Source organism: Schistocerca americana, chromosome X, assembly GCF_021461395.2.
Source record: "Schistocerca americana isolate TAMUIC-IGC-003095 chromosome X, iqSchAmer2.1, whole genome shotgun sequence".
In the NCBI taxonomy this organism is placed as follows: domain Eukaryota; kingdom Metazoa; phylum Arthropoda; class Insecta; order Orthoptera; family Acrididae; genus Schistocerca; species Schistocerca americana.
The window spans coordinates 439,211,834-439,232,363 of NC_060130.1; the positions used below are offsets into that span (position 1 = coordinate 439,211,834).

A 20,530-nucleotide genomic window follows, 5' to 3' on the forward strand; every position below is an offset into this window, starting at 1 on the left:
GATACTCAGGAGAATTACGAATGTGTGCAACATAAATGGCGAGCAGTTGTGCACGCCTCTACCAGGACACTGGTCACCGGACTTGTTCTAAAAGCTCCCGCCGCTAGGCGAACGCCACAGTGGTGCACTGGGTCGAGGAAACGCAATGCTGAGGGTGCCGCCGAACCGCAAACTACACTCCCATAGTCAGGGCGTGCAGTGAATGATAATGCCGTCTGATAGTGCGAAAAGCTGTGGGGTAATTCTCCGACGCAGAGGCTCGAGCAAAGTGCTCAGCTAAGTGCTCGGCAATTGCGTTTGCGTCGGTAGATAACACGCCATTTATGGTATCACCGGGAGCACCTATTGGGGTCTGGTACCCGAAAAGACGTTTGATCTTTGCCAGACTTGGGAAGGTGACGTATGGCACCCAACGGTCGAGACGTATCACTCCCAACCCTCTTGCTTCTGTCGTTTGATAAGTTGGCGGGCACGGAGCCGTTTAAAGGCTATGGGGAGCTCCAGGGAAGAGTGCCGCTTATGCCGCTCTAGAGCTCGCCGGCGCTCCTTAATGACTTCAGCGTCTTCCGGCGACCACCAAGGGACTGCCTTTCGCCGGAGGCACCCTAAAGGCCGAGGGATCGTGTTTTCTGCCACAGAAACGATTGTTGTAGTCACCACCTCAACCATAACATCGATGTTCCCGTAGGGGGGAGATTCAACGGTGACAGCAGAGGTGAAAGTTTCCCAGTCCGCCTTGTTTAAAGCCCATCTGGGCAGGCGTCCATGGGCCTGACGCCTGGGGAGCGACAGAAAGATGGGGAAGTGGTCACTACCACACAGCTAGTCATATGCTCTCCAGTGGATAGATGGGAGAAGTCCTGGGCTGCAAATTGATAAATCAATGGCCGAGTAGCTACCATGAGCCACACTGATGTGTGTGGCTGCCTCAGTATTTACGAGGCAGAGGTCGAACTGAGACAGTAAAGCTTCGACATATCTGCCTCGGCCAGTAAGCACAGTGCCGTCCCACAAGGGATTATTGGCGTTTAAATATCCCAAAAGTAGGAAAGGAGTTGATCAATCAGTGCAGTTAATACATTCAGGGATACTGCACCATCTGGAGGAAGATATACATTGCAGACAGTTATTTCCTGCGTCGTCCTTATTCTGACAGCCACAGCTTCAAGAGGGTTTGAAGGGACACAGTTTCAATACAGACCCTCGATTACAGTCGCTACAGTTCCTGTAGCATCCCTTGTAGCCGCCGAGAGGAGGGGTCGGCATTGCCGGGAACCAGGTTTCCTGGAGGGCAATGCAGAAATCAGGTGTAAAGCTTAACAGTTGCCGTAGATCAGCCAGGCGGTGGAAAATAACCGCCGCAATTCCACCGGAGGATGACGTCATCGTGAGACTGGGAAGGCATGGAACATTCAATGAGTCAGTCTACACCTCAGGGTCACCTGCTGCCACCGACTTTTTGCCTGAGCAGTCTATATGCATTGTGTCTGAGGATCCGGCGAGATTTACGTCCTCAGCGGACGCCAGAATCTTCACCTCATCCGCACAGAGCTTGTAGGTAGCGGTGGTGTGGGTGCCACCGCAATTCCCTTAGTCTTGGGGACATTCTTTTTGGATTTCTCTCACTGATTATAAAATGGTGACTTTCCAAAAAGTCTGCAGTTTGAATATTGATCACTAAATGCACTATTTTTGTATATATGAAAAACAGTGATGGGCGAAAACATTATGACCACTAGTTTAATAACGTATTCGTCCACCTTTGGAAAGCAATATAGCAGCGATTACTCGTAACATGGACACAGGTCACGAAATTACCGTAAATTACGGGCCGGTGGTTTGTGGATGCGGAGCTGGCGCCCGATACCGTTCCAGATGACTTGAGTGTGTAACAGTAACCCCAGAGATTTGGCAACAATTTCCACTTCTTCTTGTTCGGGGTAGGCTAGACCGTTTCCACCGTGATAGCGGTGGCCTTCATCCACTGCTGGACCACATCCCAAAATTTTCGATGATTTCCGTCAGGTTCCGCGGATCGAAGCTTTTCATCCCAGATGCGGACTCAATGGTCGTGCAACTCATTCTTGACAATGGACTCAAGTCGCCTCATCATTCTCCCATCAGAAGAGTCCCGAAATCGCTGTCACTGTCGTCGAGTCCTGCATTTGGCATACTGACGACAATCTCTGGGGGCAGGTCCCTAGCGTGAGCTTCAGTCGCTAACCCTGCACTACTGTCGCGATCACACGTATGGAGGACTTGTATAAAATATTCGATTGCCGAGTCGTCCTCTTTTTCAGTACGAATGTGAGAGAGTCCTCCTCGTATTGCTCCAACAGACTATTGTAAACTCCCAATTCATGGCGTAAATAGGCTTTGCCAACCTTTAAACTGGCATGATCCGTGGCATGGTCGGAGCTTAGCTCAGGATGTACAAAAGCTGCAGCCCGAAAAGCCAAGTTTTTCCACATGTTATATGTTGACAATACCTGCTCTATATTGTGAACTGTGAGGAATGTGAGTCGGCTCGCCAAGAGCCACGATATCAATAACAGCGAGTCGCTCAGCACACCGACAGTCTCCCGCCACTCGGGCTTACGTTTCGCGTTAGGTCCCCGGCTACAACATAGCTGAACACAACCATACATTCTATCAGTGCGGTTTCTGGATTTCCCCCTCCTCGTGCACTTACCGCTTACTAACGCGGGCAAAGTTACACACATTGGAAACGGCGGCTAGAGAAACTGTAAAAAACAGCAGGAAAAGCCCTTGAGGCAGCCCCTAAGGCTCCATACGTTAGTTGAAACGAGATCGATTGAGTTCAATGTTCCTATTCTCTTCATCTTATTGAATGACGGAAACCTCTGTAAATATATAACGTGGCAAATATGTTATCTCGGTCGTCGGATTCTGAGAGAATGAGAGTATTATGCGGGAATGATACGGAGCTTCCCAAATTACCTCAACCGAACGCCTAAACTTCATAGAAACTTTAAACATCAAAAAATTACTAAAACCAGACACAATTTACCGATTTACTGGATGAACTGAAAATTGAAATCCAGCACTACAAGAAACTTGGCACAGAGATGAAAATCATTTTGAATCAGGAAATTAGAGGTTCTATAACGGACTGACAGCAACGTAGACTTCTAAAGAAACTACCACCATTTGGTACTTGATTTCTAGTCAGTAAACAATTCATTGCTACGTTTCACATCTCCTACCGAAAGAATTTCAGTCCTCTAGACCGTATCAGGAAACAGTGCGACAGGTCAATCAATGTTCAAGCCTCCACAAACAAGTATAAGCTAAAAAAACCTAGAAAAATCTAATAACTTTTGGAAACTCCTAGCATAAGTAACGAAACTAGTTGTAATACACCACGTCAAATTTTGGCAAAAAGGAAATGTAGGAGAGCATTTGGATTACATCTAGCAGCACAGGCGTCGAGCCGGCTGGGGTGGCCGAGCGATTCTAGGCGCTACAGTCTGGAACCACGCGACCGCTACGGTCGCAGGTTCGAATCCTGCCTCGAGCATGGATGTGTGTGATGTCCTTAGGTTAGTAAGGTTTAAGTAGTTCTAAGTTCTAGGGGACTAATTACCCTACAAGTTAAGTCCCATAGAGCTCAGAGCCATTTGAACCAGGCGTCGATGTGAAGACAATGGGAGGGGAGGGTGGGAGTGGGGGATAGAAAAGGGCACTTGAGATTGAGTCTGCTGTCAGTCAAAAGCGCGGCAGTGGCGAATCTAGTGTCAAGGTACTTTTTAAAAAAAGTTTTTTTAGACATCTAGTACAAGTAATAACGAAAACGGATAACAGTGTAAATCTTAAGTGCACTGAACAGTCAAACCATTATGACCATAGCCCACCGCTCCTAGTGAGTTGCGGGAACGTGACACGGTACGGAAAGTATATAAGTGGTTCAAAGACGGATGGGAATCATTCTAGCTACGACACGTGCCGCAAATGGGGAAATCTACTGACATAAGCGACTTTGACAAACGTATTATTATTATCGTCAGAGCCTGGAAACGAATATCTAGAAAACGGCGTAGCTGGTTAAATGTTCACGTGCTACTGCAATGAACATATATGAAAAGTGGTAGAATGACTGTGAAAGTACCACTGGGCTATAAGTGGTTGGACGTCCACGACTCTTCACAGAAGGAGGGATTTGGAGGCTTGCCTGCCCTGTAAAGCAGGATGCGACCTGTTGCATCTCTGCCCAAAGAGCACAATGCTGGTGCACGCGTGTTTCGGAGCACACCGTTCATCGTATATTGTTGAACATGGTCCGCAGCAGAACACCCCTACGTGTTCACATGTTGACATCGTCGATTACGATTGCATTGGGCACGGGATCATCGGGATACGACCGTCGACCAATGGAAAAGTGTCCGCTCTTCGGGTGAATCACATTTTTACTACACTAGGACGCTGGTCGTCTCCACAAACGCCGTCATCGATGACACCGGGGTGAACGGCGGCTCGAAAGTGCAGCGCCCCAAGGACGCAGGCTGGTGGAAACAGTATTATGCTTTGGGGGACATCCTGCTGCGCTAGCATGGGACATGGAGTAATAATCGAAGACTCGCTGACAGCTATGGACCCCCTACACCCCTTCATGCTTGATGTCTTCACCGCCGGCGAAGATATCTTCCAGCAGGATAATTATCGGTGTCTCAAAGCCCGAACTATGCTACAGTGGTTTGAGGAGCATGATGGTGTACTCACGTTGATGTCTTGGCCAGGAAATTCTCTTGATGCGAATCCAGTTGAACCCGTTTGTGTTACTATCGGACGTCATCACCGCGCACACAAATCAGCTGTTTAAGGAAATAACATGACTTGTGTGTGGACATTTGGTGCGACATGCCTCCACAAACCAACATACAATATGTCGAATCTATGACACGCAAATCGGTGACGTATTGCGTTCCAAAGACGGACCAACAAGTTATTAAGCAGGTGCTCAAAATGTTTCGGCTCGTCAGTATATACTGTTGGAAAATTATATTGGTGAGGAAATCACATCTTTCTCACCTATTGGGGCAGAATAGTCCTCTGCGCTTTGGAGAACGACAAACGCATGCGCGAGCTTTCATTCTCGATTTAACTCTCTTTGAATCCAGTCACTCTAACATTTACATTTTTATAATTTGGCTGAACAGTGTCGGGTGTGGTTCCTTACTAAAAACGGACAGTAAAATCAGAGAGAGACAAATATTCATCCAGAAAAAAATTGTGCAATTGCAAAATGGTGAACTGACAGTTTGCACGTTTTGAAGTATGTTTCATACAAAATTTAAACGTTTTCTTTAATTTCAGAATATTTTCTGAATGTAAGTATTAGCAACCGAAGCTCGTTGTCATATACTTTATTCCGCCACCTTTCTTTCAGTCTCGAAATGTAAGAGAATGTGTTACGGTTTTGTACATTGTTGTAAAATGTGATAAAATTGCTACACTTGTCTGTGGCTTACTGATGACCAATTGGAAAATACGATTCTGCAGGTTAGACGGCAGGCTCATGTACTGGTGGACAGGACGGCTTTTGCCAAGATGCGGAGTTCCTGTCCTGAGCTGGTATAAGTTGCAGAGTTCCTGTGAACCGGAACCGAACACCAAGCCCCCCCCCCACCTTTCTCTCCATTCCAACCGTGATTCTGCGCGCGGCCTTTTCATACATACAGGGTGTTCGGAAATTTCCGTCACAAACTTCTACAACATTTAGAGGGGAGTTCAATAGGAATCCAAGTTCGCAAATGTAAGGTTTTCGTTCTATGACGGTTTCAGTTCAGATGTTCACCCCATCCACTTCTGCTTCGGGAATTTCATTTGGCGCGGCGCAGTACGATTACTAGGTAATAATTCGAAAGGCACCATAACGAAACATCCACTTATCACTTACGCACATTCTTTTGTATTAACACAAACATTGCATGCTTAAGTGCTAAATGGTTGTTTCGTTATGTTTCCTTTCGAATTGGTACATCATAATTGTACTGCGTCACAACTAATTCAATTCCTCAAGCGGAAGTGGATGAGTTAAACATCTTAATTGAAACCATCACAGAACGGAAACGGCACGTTTCTGGACATGCGATCCTATTCAAAATATTATGTACTCACCCCCCTCTGCAAGTTCTAGACGTTTGTGACGGTAATTACCGAACACACTGTATTTGCTGCAGCGCTTCCTCGCTGTAATGATGTCCACCAACTCTCTGGGATATAATAAGTTCATTTGTGTCACCTATAAAATTTAGTTCTCATGACGTTGTAAGTCTCGAAACCGACCAAGTCACTTGTATAAAAAATGACAATTTTGTAGCACCCTTTTAGATAAATTTCTGCGGACGCCCATGCCAAGCACGTGAAAGAACATGCAAAATGTGGGAAAAATTATTGATATGTCTATTCTTTTGTCTAAAGCACATGTCAACACATTTACTGGTGCTCTCTAATCACTATTAAGAATAATTTGGAATAGATCATATGAAAGTTACCATACGCAACCAAAAAGAAATATTGCGTATTCTATATATATTTCAGATCATCGGCTGCGAAGGGTAGTCAAAGTTTTAATTACCACCTCGCAAAAATAAAGTTACGTAATTAATTGTTTGTTTACAGGTACAAATCTGCAGCCTTGGTACACACTGAAACCTTCGAGCCACAAAACCGTAGCACGAAGCTAGAGGAGCGAAAAGAAAATGGAGCAGCCCTTTGGTAAAGTGGTGTGTCATGCGGTAATCCGTTTTCTGCATTTGATGGAGAACAACGCTGCAACCATCCGTGATAAGTTGGTGGAAGACACGGTGAAAACGTGCCGTGAATTGGGACGATGGGCAGGTGGCACAGACGCTTCTAGTGTAGTTAAACAAGCCTTAATGACGACGAATGAAGTGGCAGACTGTCCCTTTGTTGAGAACCGGAAATCTCAAGAGGAATGGAGGCCCTGGTGCTCAAACACCGGCTATCATAGTTGAGGCGATGGTGGGTAAAAAAGTGAAAAATCAGTCACAAATCAGTTTTCAGTATCTTACACTATATTTTGAACATGACAAAGGTCGCCGCCAGCTGGATTCCACGACTGCCCGAACAGAGGCAGCGGCGGAAATGTTGCAGCTCCATCACTCCAAACCAGAGGCCATCGTTAGCTATCTAATCACCGTGGACGAGTGCTCGATGTAGCAAAATGATCCCGAGAGAAAGAGGCAAAGCAAGTAGTGCAAACATGTGGATTCACCAGCGCCGAAAAAGGTGAAGATCCAACCGTCATCGGCAAAGGTGACGTTGAGCTTTCTTGGTGCTGTCGTGGTGTAGCGCTGATTCATGCTCGTACGGGGCAAACCGTCTAAGGGACGTACTACAAGAATAACCTGACGAGGTTACGGGATACTGTCCAGGCGGAGCGTCGCAGGAAGCTATTGAATGTGGTGCTCTTGCTGCACAACACGCCAACTCACTCTGCACAATACACAGTCACACCCGTTGCTGCTTTAGGCTACAAATTTTGCCTAATGCGTCCCCCCCCCCCTTTTATTCTCTTGGAATGGCACTCGGTGACTTCTACAACCAAGGTAGCTGCCAAGTCATCCATCATTGGGAAAACAGTGTCGTACTGAATGATGTCTATTAGAGTTTAGCACTACCGTAGAGTGTAGATCAGTTTCGTCGAACTATTTTTGGTTGAAGAGTCAATACTGACTTTGTGCGGCGGCACCTCGGGCCGCATATGTCGTAACGTACAAAAATTAGTACGTTGTGAGCACCCAACACACTAGTCAAGTAAGGCCTTGATAAGTTGACCGCAGGCCACCAAGTACTGAACGTTAAAAGCTGGCACCATTCGGAAAAATTCGTGTTCACTGGTCTGTTTCAGATTACTGCCATCCTCAGCGATCCCAAAAGTTGTGACACTAAGTAAAGGCCTGACGAAGTGCTGTGTTGTCTGCGTGAGCGGATGATTAATTGATTAATAACAGTGATTTTATTTAAATTCATTATGCAATATGAGACATAATCAGAAATATTCACTAAATGTCTTGAATGTAATTTTTCTTGTTACGGCGTAAAGTCAGCACCAACAAGCCAGTCGGCAATGACAGGGGAGAGAAGGCTGTGAGAAGAAGTCAATCGCACGCTGACCGACCTCCTTTCCAGGACGACAACGCGGCAGCAGCGGCCTCTAGGTGAAGAGGAAATAAGCGCTGCGCTCTACTGGTGGGACCCATTTCTCAGCCACTTCGTTAGGAATCTCTCTGTAGCACAGTCTTTTATTTGTCTATTCTGAAGAAGACTGATTATTTCGTATGTCGTCCCTTGCTTGCAACACATCCTTCAAAGTTAAGTATTGTATTGTTTTGTTGTAATAAAACTCATTAATACGAGTTGTTTGATTGATTGTCTAGCGAACCGAGCATGCAGGCTTCTGAGACACAACATTTCTTATACCCATTACGTTGCATTACAAGAGCCGTAATTTGATTTTATATTCCTAGTTGCAAATAAAAATTTGATTCCGTGATGATGCTACAAACTTTCAGGCATGAGCAGAAGGGTAAATCCATCAATTTGAGGTAAGAAACCTTGGTCCGGAAACGAAGTCGAAAGTCACAAGTGATAGTTGTTCTGATGCCTATTACAGTGTAATAGGTGTACCGGTATTATTGTTGTTAAGATTGTTGGGTATACAACGTTTAGAGGTGGTAGTATGGACCAAAACAAGAACAAAATGTTCAGCAAACATGGGCTCTAAACCGCAGGACTTAAGAGCTTCTGCGCAACACATCTTTTCTACTGAACAACTGACCATAGATCTAAGGGTATACGTTTAGAGCCCATGTTTATTAGACATTTCTTTTCTTATTGTTCTCCCATACTAACACTACTGAAAGTTGTCCACCCTACAATCTTACAAGGGAACCTCCCCATCGCACCCCCCCTCAGATTTAGTTATAAGTTGGCATAGTGGATAGGCCTTGAAAAACTGAACACAGGTCAATCGCGAAAACAGGAAGAAGTTATGTGGAACTATGAAAAAAATAAGCAAAATATACAAACTGAGTAGTCGATGCGCAAAATAGGCAACATTGAGGATAATGCGAGCTCAGGAGCGCCGTGGTCCCGTGGTTAGCGTATCTGCGGAACTAAAGATCCTTGGTTCAAGTCTACTGTCGAATGAAAAAAATTTTTTATTTTCTGACTATTATCAAAGTTCAGGCACTCACACATAATCAACTTCGCTCTCCAAAATTCCAGGACGTGCTCAGATTTACTTGGACATATGCAGGATTTAACGGTCTGCACACGGAAAAATTTGAAAACGTTAAAAACATGTTTTAACAGAGCACAGGGAAAACTGTGCGACTGTGAAACTGTTGCATTCATTTGTTGCAGTTTATGTGACAAACTCTTATGTTTTCATCGCTTTTTTCGGAGTGATTATCACATCCACAAGAAACCCTAAATCGGGCAAGGTAGAAAAATCTTTTTACCCATTCGCCAAGTGTACAAGTTAGGTGGGTCGACAACATATTCCTGTCATGTGACGCACATGCCATCACCAGTGTCGTATAGAATATATCAGACGTGTTTTCCTGTGGAGGAATCGGTTGACCTATGACCTTGCGATCAAATGTTCTCGGTCCCCATTGGAGAGGTACGTCCTCTCGTCTACTAATCGCACGGCTTTGCGGTGCGGTCGCAAAACACAGACACTAAACTTATTACAATGAACAGAGACGTCAATGAACGAACGGACAGATCATAACTTTGCCAAAATAAAGAAAGTAAACTTTTCAGTCGAGGGAAGACTTGAACCGAGGACCTCTCGTTCCGCAGCTGCTCACGCTAACCACGGGACCACGGCGCTCCTGAGCTCACACTCTCCATGATGTTGCCCATCTTGCGCATGGACTACTCAGTTTGTATATTTTGCTTATTTTTTTCATAGTTCCACACAACTTCTTCCTGTTTTCTCGATTGATCTGTGTTCAGTTTTTCAAGGCCTATCCACTGTACCAACTTATAACTAAATCTGAGGGGGGTGCGATGGGGAGGTTCCCCTGTTAGTAACAACAGTCGTGGTAAATGTATTCCACTGTGAGAGGTATCAGAGCGATTTTCGCTTATAGCTATCGACTCGATCGTTTCCGGATAAGAGTCCCTTACGCCATATTGATACGATTACCCTTCTCCGTCATCAATGCAAGTTCGTAATATCATCACGGAAACATCCTGTGTGTACCGCATTTGAGATGACCGTCTTTATAGTGTCCATTCAGGAATCCATGTTATTTCCGTTTCAAATTTATACGTTGTTACACTGAAAAACCATTGAAATTGGAACACCAGCTTATCGTGCAGGACCCCCGCGAGCACGCAGAAGTGCCGTAACACGACGTGGCATGGACTCGACTAACATCTGAAGTAGTGCTGGAGGGAATTGGCACCATCAATCCCGCAGGGCTGTCCATAAATCGAAAGAGTACGAGGGGCTGGAGATCTCTTCTGAACAGCACGTCGCATGGATACTTTGCAAATCACATTTAAGCGCCTGGCAGAGGGTTCATCGAACCACCTTCACAATTCTCTATTATTAACACGTATATCTTTCCGTACGAGCTCTGATTTCCCTTATTTTATCGTGGTGATCGTTCCTCCATATGTAGATCGGTGTCAACAAAATATTTTCGTATTCCGAAGAGAAAGTCGATAATTGGAATTTCGTGAGAAGATTCCGTCGCAACGAAAAACTCCTTTCTTTTAATGATGTCCAGCCCAAAATCCTGTATCATTTTTGTGAAACTCTCTCCCATATTTCGCGATAATACAAAAAGTGCTGCCTTTCTTTGAACTTTTTCGATGTCCTCCGTCAGTCCTACCTGGTAAGGATCCCACACCGCGCAGCAGTATTCTAAAAGAGGACGGACAAGCGTAGTGTAGGCAGTCTCCATAGTAGGTATGTTACATTTTCTAAGTGTCCTGTCAATAAAACGCAGTCTTTGGTTAGCCTTCCCCACAACATTTTCTATGTGTTCCTTCCAATGTAAGTTGTTCGTAATTGTAATACCTAGGTAATTCGTTGAATTTACGGCTTTTAGATAAGAATGATTTATCGTGTAACCGAAGTTCTAAATCGTTTTGAGTTTGTTTTGATCTTCTGATGACTTTATTAGTCGATAAACGACAGCGTCATCTGCAAACAACCGAAGACGGCTGCTCATATTGTCTCCCAAATCGTTTATATAAATAACGAACAGCAAAGGGTCTGTAACACTACCTTGGGGAACGCCAGAAATCACTTCTGTTTTACTCGATGACTTTCTGTCAATTACTGCGAACTGTGGCCTCTCTGACAGGAAATCACAAATCCAATTACATAACTGAGACGATATTCCATAAGCACGCAATTTCACTACGAGCCGCTTGTGTGGCACAGTGTCAAAAGCCTTCCGGAAATCCAGAAATACGGAATCGATCTGAAATCTCTTGTCAATATCACTCAACACTTCATGTGAATAAAGAGCTAGCTGTGTTTCACAGCAACGATGTTTTCTAAACCTATGTTGACTGTGTGTCAATAGACCGTTTTCTTCGAGGTAATTCATAATGTTCCAACAGAGTATATGTTCTAAAATCCTGCTGCATGTCGACGTTGACGATATGGGCCTGTAGTTTAGTGGATTACTCGTACTAAATTTCTTGAATATTATTGGTGTGACCTGTGCAACTTTCCAGTCTTTGGGTACGGATCTTTCGTCGAGCGAACGGTTGTATATGATTGTTAAGTATGGAGGTAATGCATCAGCATACTCCGAAAGGAACCTAATTGGTATACAGTCTGGACCAGAAGACTTGCTTTTATTAAGTGATTTAAGTTGCTTCACTACTCCGAGGATATTTACTTTTACGTTACTCATGTTGGCAGCTGTTCTCGAGTCGAATTCTGGAATATTTACTTCGTCTTCTTTTGTGAAGGCATTTCGGAAGGCTGTGTTTAGTAACTCTGCTTTGGCAGCACTGTCTTTGATAGTATCTCCATCGCTATCGCGCAGAGGAGGCATTGTTTCTTGCCGCTAACGTACTTCACATACGACCAGAATCTATTTGGATTTTCTGTCAGGTTTCGAGACAAAGTTTCAGTGTGGAAACTTTTATAAGCATCTCGCATTAAAGTCCACGCTAAATTTCGAGCTTCTGTAAAAGATTGCCAATCTCGGGGATTTTGCGTCTGCTTGAATTTGGCGTGATTGTTTCGTTGTTCCTGCAACAGTGTTCTAACCCGTTTTGCGTACCAAGGAGGATCAGCTCCATCGTTTGTTAATTTAGTTTGTACAAATTTCTCAATTGCTGACGATACTATTTCTTTGAATTTAAGGCACATCTGGTCTGCACTTATTAATTTGGAATGAGTGGAGATTGTCTCTCAGGAAGGCGTCAAGTGAATTTTTATCTGCTTTTTTGAATAGGTATATTTTTCGCTTATTTTTCGAGGATTTGGGGATTGCAATATTCAATATCGCTACGACAACCCTGTGTTCTCTAATCCCTGAATCGGTTTTGATGCTCGTCATTAACTCAGGATTATTTGTTGCTAAGAGGTCAAGTGTGTTTTCACAAGCGTTTACTATTCGCGTGGGCTCATGAACTAACTGCTCGAAACAATTTTCAGAGAATGCGTTTAGAAAAATTTCGGATGATATTTTATGCGTACCTCTGGAACTGAACATGTATTTTCGCCAACATATCGAGGGTAAATTAAAGTCACCACCAACTATTATCGTGTGAGTCGGGTACGTGTTTGAAATCAAGTTTTCTTTGAACCTTTCAGCAACTGTATCATCTGAATTGGGAGGTCGGTAAAACGATCCAATTATTATTTTATTCCGGTTGCCAACAATGACCTCATCAATCGTCGTTGGTCCCGTTCTTGCAGGTACTTTTTCCGGCCGCAGCGATGTCTGAGATTTGATGATTTATCGGATTCCTGATATTCACGTTACAGTCGTGTAATGGTCTACGGGAAAATCCCCATCTCATCGACACCTCGCAGACGCTGTGCCCAATCGCTCCTGCGCCGACTATGACATCACGTCCAAACTTACTTAAACCTTGATAAATTGTCATTGTAGCAGCAGAAACTGATTTAACGACTGCGCCAGACAATTGTCTTATATTGGCGTTGGCGACCGCACCACCGTATTCTGCCTGTTTACGTATCTCTGTATTTGAATACGCACACCTATACCAGTTCCTTTGGCGCTTCAGTGTGACTAATCAGTACTGTAACACCAACACTACAACATTTCCTCTCTCACCCTACAACCCCGCAGTGGCCGCGTTACCCCTATGTCGCTGAGGCAAGCGGGCGAATTCACTAACGGCAAATAAAATTAAGGTCATCCTAAAATATTAATGTTTTTAAGTAGTCTTGTTTGTTACTGAGCCGGAGAAACACTCTCTTAAGAAGCTCTTAACTGAAGTTGACGTTTTTTTATTCGGCTATTAGATGCTACGTGTATATTACTGTAAAATGCGACTGATTACCGTGGGCTTCACAAATACATGATTCGGGCTGCACTTTGGGGACCAGTGCCGTAGAGAATCGTAAGTAAGCGTCCACTACGGTAGTATTCCTACTAGTCTTACTGATTACCTTAAAAACCGAAAGCGGTGAACCGTCTAGAAATTGAGTGAGAACATATAAAGGGCCGCGTAACCTACCAAACATTTTTGTTCTACATAATTACCCTCCTGTCCGTTACTTAAAAATAAACAGTACCTATAGCAAAACTGGAACTAGCCATGTTTTTTTTAGAAAATGCTTGATTTGTGCCGTGAGACAAAGGGATGTTGTTTGTAAAAACAAAACAAAAAAATACAGATTTATTATGAAGTGGCACAACACGCAGTTTCCTCAAAAAACGTCAAAATTAAATAACCCAATATAGAAACATATCAAACGTCGCTTCAATAATACGTCGAGCTTATATATAACATGTTTCCGTTATTGATAAAAAAAATTCGCCCTAATCAGTAATAGCTGGATACTCTTGCCTTTCATCATGATGAACGTTCTATTGAGTACAAAATAACAGCAATAATTATATGCTATCAGCTAATTTTTATTGCTTATAAAATGCAATTTATATTTTGTACGGAACCGAACGATATGCTGTTATAATTGTGTGCAAAACAAAAAGACAAATAATACAACCGGTAGTCCTAGCATTTACTACGTTATTTATGTACTGCACCAAAACTATCGAACCGCAGTTTTGGTAGAGCGCAGCTCTAGCGTCTATGTAACGCCACCACAAATTTGATTTTTTTTCGTAGTGATAATTAAAACTTCATGGTTACCCATACTACTTCCGTAATAGAAAAGATTGAGTCTAATGAATACAAAATGACATCAATCAGAACAGCAAGAACTGAGGCCTAAAGTCCTTCAACTAAAAATTAGCCTCCCTGACATTGCGTGACCGGGATGACTTCTCAAAAGAAAACGTTAGTATTTGGGTGACATGTGACAGAGTGAAAGATAAAAGACTGAAAACGAGGTTACCATGGAACACACTCAAATCGGAAATCAATTGGTAGTAATTCCCTTTAAAAAAAAATCATCGTCTTAAGCTTCAGAGGAGAAATATGTACATACGATCACAAGAGACTAACATAAATTGATCAGAGCTTCACAACAAAGAACATCAAAGTCTAAAAGGAATTTTATGGCGAAGCTCATAATTTTGAAGGTCCCAGCCTATGTCTCGGTTTCCGGATGAAACAGTGAGAACAAACAGCAAAGAAAACTGCGACTCCTCGCAACAAGCTACTTTCAAATTTTGCTAATCAGTGGAAGTAAAAAATGGAGCAACAAAGCACCAGTAGAAGACAATAATAATTGTGAAAATGTTGAAAAGAGATGATGACAAAGTGGTTTAAAAGCCTTGAGGTAATATTACAGCTGGCGAAATGAGAAAATAGCCTACAAAAAGAACAGAAATGAGCATAGATACGTTCACTCCACAAGAAAGAAAAATCAGATATGAACTACGTAGCAATCTCCCTAAACTCTGTTGGCTACAACATCCTCTCTAGCGATCTTAACAGGTTAGAACAGAAGCTACATACCACTCTATTGCAGAACACCAGCCAACATTACGAAAAAGCAGATTGCGTGTAGAACAAATCCGCAACCGTAAAACCATCTCTCAAATTTGAAAAACTAATCACATGTGTTGGCTTCATATTTGGTATCCAGACAGGCACTGTTTAACGCATTAACGGAACTTCACTTTTTTTGGTTGTGATCAAAGCCTGACTGACAACATCAATCCCGAACTTTCCGCGGCATTCGAGATCAAGACGGGGGAAGGAAGGGATTATCCATATAAAGTTTCATACTAGTCCGAGAATAAGTTATTAGCTCAAGTCAAAATCCCAGGGCAAACATGACTATTAGTCGATGTCTCCAAGAGAAAATGCACTTTCATTGCCTAGCATCTGCTAATGATATGCCGCCGTCGACAATAACAGACAATAAAAAATTCAGGATCAAAACGTGAAAATAGTACTGGAATTAATAATGAATCAAAGGAAAAAATTTCAAGTTACAGATAAGTGATCACAGTTACAATAGGAAACGGCGATTACAATTTTATGGTCACTTAAGTAGAAAAAATAACATCACGGTATCACAGAAAATTACAAATTTAGCTATATCCGCGAAGAAGCACACCAACTGGTTAAATGAATTTCATAATGATCTAAAGGAAACGGACATTCTTGAAGAAATGTTTCTAGACAGGACAAAACTTCGAACTAAAATCAGTAATCACAAACGAGGAGCGCCGGAACAAAAACCGATAAATCCGCATTTGCTGTTAATACAGAAAGTAACAAATAGTGATCTCTAAATGGCTCCACAAGCTATAAAACGAAGAAACACACCACAAAACACTTGATGTCGCGTTGTGCTGAAAATTATTTTGTGGCAGCATGTATTATTACTCCCGTATCTCCCCCATACAGCTCAAACACGCGAATACAGCAAACGTGGATATATCGGGGTTTGCTCCGGCGCTCTTCAAATATCCCGAAAAGCCTCTAGGCAAACTACATAATGTTCAGAAGAACAGAAGAAAAAACACAGGAAACAGGTGAAGAGATATTGTGTGGAAAAGTATTGCAAGATAAGTTCAATACGGGACAATAAATTTACAAAAGTTGCTTATTGATTTTCTTTTCATGAGTCAACATTTTAATCTCCGTAAGGTTTTCCGGACACCAATATTCGGCAACCAAGCTACGATGTTCAATTGTAGGTACTCTTCACGGCCGCTTTACACGCGTGATGTGTAGCAGCGACCGCTCAGGAGAGCAGGCACCACCAGAAGAAAGGGATACTGGTAAGCTTCGCGGCCTTGCCGATGGATGGCGGGTGCTGCTCAAAACCGCCTCTTGTCCCCCCAAGCACCAGCCGTTTCGCACGTGCATCGTATAGCGGAACACCCCGCTGCTTTCGAAGCACACACTGGGTAACAATTTCAGATCAAGAATTTTTGTATCTGAAGTGACAAATTTGGGACCTAACCGTGAGTACTACACCCACCCGATATGTCACAATGCTGTCCGAAACATGGCAAAAGGCAAGCACTATTAGCAGAGAGATAAAACAAAAGGGTGAAACTATTGATGCTTCATTACTGTGTCACTGATTTCCTTCGCTTGAAAGCCATATACAAAATTCCCATAGTAATTTAAAACGCATCAAGTGACTTCACACAATAGTGTCTTTGGTAATTAAACGTTATAAGTAAAATAAATGAAATGCCAGGACAAGCTCTGTAGACTATTTTTTCCAACGTTGTATCCCTGTACTTCCTTCTTACAAGGGTTTACAAGGTTTGAACAACATATATAAGCCAATCAACAATTAACTGAGTACATACTGAAGTTATTGTATTATGATAAATTATAATGTTATGGTGTTTAAGCGACCGGTTACTGCCATGACCGCTAATAGTGAACGATATTTTCTTGTTTGCTCAGGTGCACTAACACAAAAAGCATATTGTGTAATTGTCATGATAATGACTGATACTTTAAGCATAATCCAGACGACAATGGTTATAATACAAAGTCCACAGTCTCACTTGCATATAGGCAAAGTGGTTGCTTCACTTGAAAAACTGATACTAGACATCCGAAACCGGTCGTTTAAGACATTTCAGTGACCAGGTGAGATTGTATACGGCATACTACATTATGTCTACTTGCTATTCCTCCATGCCATTGCAAACATTACCAAAAACGGACAGAAAAACATAAAACTCAGTGCCAGATGGGTTGGAAAATACATGAAAATATTAGTGTGCTATCCACAAGCCTTGGAAATTAACAAATTTCATTCTGATAATACATTCTTCTGTGAACAAAAACTAGTCCCAATAGAAAATGAATACCACTACAAGACGTCCAGATGTCACATATTTCATTGTATTCTCTCTCTCTCTCTCTCTCTCTCTCTCTCTCACACACACACACACACACACACACACACACAGTACCGATCTTTGCCAACAATCAGTAATATCTAAAATACTGAGATAGAAATCAAATGATACTGCCGTACACCACTGTAGCTTGGATGTGCGAGATACCTTAGGGGAGGTGGAAGTGTGACACTCTTGTTTTGTTTTTCAAATGCAATTCAAGAATCTCCCATGTAAGTTTACTCTATAACACAATGAACAGGCCACACGTTTCAGGTGATGAGAGGCTGACAGTAATATGAATGGAGCTTCAAACCAAATGTAAACTTAAACATCGTCAACGTCAGAAAGTCTCGTATGATTTCAAATTGTGGTTGAAAATTAATTAAATCTATTCCCCAATTATAGGACCATGAGAAGTTTTAGCAGCTGTTAAAGAAGCATACAGAATATATAACAGCAATATGTTTTTAAAGTGTGGTCGCCTTACATCCTGCTTATGAAAAATATTGTACGCCCATTATTCTAGTTACAATATGTCTCAGCTAACTGTACTAAAGTCTCCATCATGTTCACCACACATTGCTTTATAGCACTGGTTCATGACTGACATTGGTTTTCCACTATAACAGCTGAGATCCTGATGCTGTGAATGCTCACATTCCCTGTCTTTTTAGTAACTTCCAGCAGATAAAACACACAGTATTAGGTACAATGGGCATTTCTTATGAAGTTTAAATCTTGCTATAGGCCCTAAATCTGCTATAACTACATGCAACGTTCCTAAGACAACTTTGAATCATATGCACATTTCAAGCAGAAAAGCATGTAGTAAACATGCAAAATAACATTTGATACGGCATGTATTTTCTACTGATGGAATATTCCGGCGGTCCTGACAGCCTAACTTAATTAAAAAGCGTAAAGTATCCACTGTGACTGGGAACACCCATCAGCCAGAGTTAACATTTGAAAGACGCCGTGTACATTACCGCAACTTTTGGCAGTGTAATACTCTCCATATTTCGTTTATTCATCAGCAATCCATACAAAAATTCGTTAACTATACTCACATGGATCATAAGGGCCATCATCGACGAACACTCCTTTCTATCGAACTATAGATATAACTGATACGATTTCCACTGAATTCATATGATTCAATCTGAACATTATTAAACAACGCGTAAATGAAACACAACGAAACGTAAACACAGTACAGACCACACAACGCACAGCCCACCTCTCCACCGCAGTTATCGACTCAATACACTTCCTCGGCGCACGCACAGTGCTGCTCCGCGCTGCCAACATAACACGGCATACACAAACTCCCTAATGGTAGTCTGAGTCTGCTGATGCAAACCGTAATTCGGCGCACCTAGTGTTTCCTTGGAAATCCATGATTTCCAGTATTGTTCCTCTATCCAAATAAGGTATATTTGTTTTGTAATTGTAACTATTTCATTGCACCAAGTGAGGTAGGGACATATACATTGCTTCTATGTTCCTCATGGCACCATTGCTTAAGCTGTTCTTCGGCTTTCGGCAGCTGCAGCAGTGACAGGATCTCCGTGCCGTAGAAGACTTCCTAAAGATGATTCAGGAACGCTTTCGACAGTCTCAGCCTTCTGACCGAGAAGAGTAACAGACATTTTAAAGATGTTTTTTCTGTAGTCTGCTCCTTTACTAAAGCTCGATGAATCATTCTATTCCAACTATAATAATGTCTTCAGTAAGGAGAACTACAATCATAATCTCAGACGGCGATACAGATTAATAAAATCAAGCCTAGCAAATCCACGATAGTTTTTATGTCTATTTCTCACAAAAGACAAAAGTTTCAGGAAGATTTCGTAAAGTCAACTGAAATAATGCGAATGCTACAGTACCGTATTTGTTACGTTAGTTACAGTTCAAAATTTAATTGAGGATGGATGCACTATTATTGAAAACGCAGTAAAAACACTGTTCTGGTCTGTAGGATAGTTAGTGCAAAATATTACGAGGCAGCTTTCACATCTGTGGACCTTTTTTAAGACTTCGGGTACCAGGTTTATACCAGTTCTCGTACGCTGGCAAATATTTCTATTCCTCAGATATATACCGTATCAGTACGTGGTAGTTATGATGTCACCATTATATTACTGGGGTCCCACTACATCGTATATAGCTTATCTTTCTTCCGCACGAAATTCTTTTTTTCTCTCCCTGTGGAATACACAGATTTCTCTGAGCGAAGAGGCTAATTTTTTATGAATTGTTGTGTATCGCGTGATGGGGAAGGGGAAAAACTGTTTCCTTTTAATTTTAGTACTAATCGGAAACACGAGGATTTCAGAGCGGGTCTACTTCCGTTCTGCACTGAAGAAATAATCTCTATTGCGTCCATCAGCTTAGAAACGTGTCTTACAATTCACAGCGAATTCCTGCGACACATTTCTAATTGCCACGTGAGTAAAATAGCTTATTCACTACACAGTTCAACAGTTTGGTATCCAGTTAATGGCTAGGGCACTAGAGAATATGAACATAAATTTAAGAACGTCAAAAAGTTGGAGATGAAGTTGGAGATGTCAGAACTGATACACGAATGTATTAGGTACGAGCATACCACATTAAAAGAGAGTTTCTAGCAGAGGTACAACGTTTCTGAAGTACGCATCTGTAATACCACAATGTTTTAGGTGTCGAAGTAGCAAAGGAATGAAAGTGGTAACATGCCTAAGAAATCAGATGCAGTTTCAATAAGAATAATTCATTTCTTAAAACCAAAACCTGAGAGTTTCGTAGCCAGTGGGATAGTGGTAATCGAAGCACCCTTTCTGTGATACTCATGTCAGACTAAATTTTATTTGTGAAGTTGAAATTACGGTTTAAATAAACTCTTGCAAAATCGAGATGAAAAATATGAAGTACAGCGGCAGCAAACATTACGGCACTTTATGTGAAAAAGAAAGTCTTTCACCTGAACATAGAGAACTTAGTAATCGCCACAAGAAATAAGCACTTTTATT

At 42.3% G+C, this 20,530-nt stretch overlaps 1 protein-coding gene across 1 annotated transcript in view; it reads right to left on the reverse strand.

Moving 5' to 3' along the window:
* LOC124556063 (mucin-5AC-like) overlaps positions 1–18,763 on the reverse strand; it is a 91,946-nt gene extending 73,183 nt beyond the window's left edge. Inside the window, exon 1 of the mRNA XM_047130092.1 lies at positions 18,587–18,763. The gene's annotated coding sequence lies outside the window, so the exon portion shown is untranslated. The remainder of the gene's footprint in view (positions 1–18,586) is intronic.
* Positions 18,764–20,530: the final 1,767 nt, after the last annotated feature.